General features: G+C 31.8%; 1 non-coding gene and 1 pseudogene across 1 annotated transcript in view; both read right to left on the reverse strand.

Annotated features, from left to right (window-relative positions):
* The window catches only part of LOC129251914 (large subunit ribosomal RNA), a 3,986-nt gene extending 2,167 nt beyond the window's left edge, over positions 1-1,819 (reverse strand). The window contains exon 1 of the ribosomal RNA XR_008583174.1: positions 1-1,819. This exon is cut by the window's left edge and continues 2,167 nt beyond it. This is a non-coding gene — a ribosomal RNA (large subunit ribosomal RNA).
* Positions 1,820-2,261: 442 nt separating this feature from the next.
* On the reverse strand, positions 2,262-2,442 carry LOC129251897 (5.8S ribosomal RNA; annotated as a pseudogene).
* Between the last annotated feature and the right edge of the window lie 58 nt (positions 2,443-2,500).

Raw genomic sequence — 2,500 nt, forward strand, 5'->3', positions numbered from 1 at the left:
AAAATTTTCGGCTTTCGCCTTGAACTTAGGACCGACTAACTCGTGATCAACCACTGTTCACACGAAACCCTTCTCCACTTCAGTCCTCCAAGGTCTCATTCGATTATTTGCTACTACCACCAAGATCTGTACCAATAGCGGCTCCATGCAGGCTTACGCCAAACACTTCTAAGCACACTATTGTACCCTCCTACTCACTAAAGTTTCAAAATTTATAAATCAATCGAAATTGTTTTATAAATCATCTACTTTAGCGGTAATGTATAGGTATACAACTTAAGCGCCATCCATTTTAAGGGCTAGTTGCTTCGGCAGGTGAGTTGTTACACACTCCTTAGCGGATTACGACTTCCATGTCCACCGTCCTGCTGTTTTAAGCAACCAACGCCTTTCATGGTATCTGCATGAGTTGTTAATTTAGGCACCGTAACATTACGTTTGGTTCATCCCACAGCGCCAGTTCTGCTTACCAAAAGTGGCCCACTGGGCACATTATATCATAACCTCAACCTTCATATCAAGAAAGGTGAGGTTCTTACCCATTTAAAGTTTGAGAATAGGTTAAAATCGTTTCGACCCTAAGGCCTCTAATCATTCGCTTTACCAGATAAGATTATTTTATATAATTTTTAAATGCACCAGCTATCCTGAGGGAAACTTCGGAGGGAACCAGCTACTAGATGGTTCGATTGGTCTTTCGCCCCTATACTCAATTCTGACAATCGATTTGCACGTCAGAACTGTTTCGGTCTTCCATCAGGGTTTCCCCTGACTTCAACCTGATCAAGTATAGTTCACCATCTTTCGGGTCACAGCATATATGCTCAAGGTACGCTCCAGTTAGAGGTATAAATAATAATAAATTATCATTATACATAACTATATGGAACGCCCCGGGATTGAATTAATTGACTATTTATTAAAAAATAGACTAAAAATTAATCCCATTATATTTAAGTTAAGTTAATTATGCCATTAAGTTTAATATAACTCAATGACTTGCACATATGTTAGACTCCTTGGTCCGTGTTTCAAGACGGGTCCCGAAGGTATCCTGAATCTTTCGCATTGTTAATCATATAAATGCATACAAATAAATATTAATATCATAGATATTAAATTTTTTGTAAAATTCAAAAAATGAATTTTAGCATTATATATAATAAAATCTATCAACACTTTATCAAATCATTAGTATTTATTTTATGTTAATATGCTTAAAAAGCAAATTAATTTAAATAAACTTAATATCACCAATGATCTTTTGATAAATACTTTATTATGTTAATAGATTACAATGTCCTTATATGAAAAAAATGCACATTATTTTTTTAATTATTTAATGATGAATTTTTCATAATGGATATTCAGGTTCATCGGGCTTAACCTCTAAGCAGTTTCACGTACTATTTAACTCTCTATTCAGAGTTCTTTTCAACTTTCCCTCACGGTACTTGTTTACTATCGGTCTCATGGTTATATTTAGTTTTAGATGGAGTTTACCACCCACTTAGTGCTGCACTATCAAGCAACACGACTCTTTGGAAATATCTTTCTAGTAATCATTAACGTTATACGGGCCTGGCACCCTCTATGGGTAAATGGCCTCATTTAAGAAGGACTTAAATCGTTAATTTCTCATACTAGATATTAAGATATTCCATACACTGCATCTCACATTTGACATATAGACAAAGTGACTTAGTGCTGAACTATTTTCTTTTCGCTCGCCGCTACTAAGAAAATCCTTGTTAGTTTCTTTTCCTCCCCTCATTAATATGCTTAAATTCAGGGGGTAATCCCATATGAGTTGAGGTTGTTTTAATATTCTTTTTTTATCTTCTCACAATTTAATAAAAAAATTATATCATCTTTTCATCTCTATTTTTCTTTTCTCCTTTTATATATTGTAAATATATAAAAATAATAATAATGTAAAATGAGGCAATCCTAGAATAAAAAATTTAATTTTTATGCTAGACATTCCTCCTTTTAATTACATATATAAATTATTATTTTATATATATATATAAATAATATGAAAATTTTTTGTAAAGAATACTTAGATTCAATATTTTCATCATTTCATTTTATTTGAGAGGATTTTTTTTTTAAAGAATATATAATAAATAAAATTCATTATATATCTTTATTTTTTTTGCTATTAATATTATGAATTATTTAAAATCCAATAATATACACATTTGCTTAAATTCAATTATTTTTATAAAAGAATAAGCAACTTATTTAGCATAGTCTTACAACCCTCAACCATATGTAGTCCAAGCAGTACTTTAAAATTGAATTTAATGTACATAACAGCATGGACTGCGATATGCGTTCAAAATGTCGATGTTCATGTGTCCTGCAGTTCACACGATGACGCACAGTTTGCTGCGTTCTTCATCGACCCATGAGCCAAGTGATCCACCGCTTAGAGTATTTTTTTATTTATTTTTATTTATAACAAATGTCAATTTTTTTTTGCATATATTAATTG

The sequence above is a fragment of the Anastrepha obliqua genome, unplaced genomic scaffold, assembly GCF_027943255.1.
Source record: "Anastrepha obliqua isolate idAnaObli1 unplaced genomic scaffold, idAnaObli1_1.0 ptg000104l, whole genome shotgun sequence".
NCBI lineage: Eukaryota > Metazoa > Arthropoda > Insecta > Diptera > Tephritidae > Anastrepha > Anastrepha obliqua.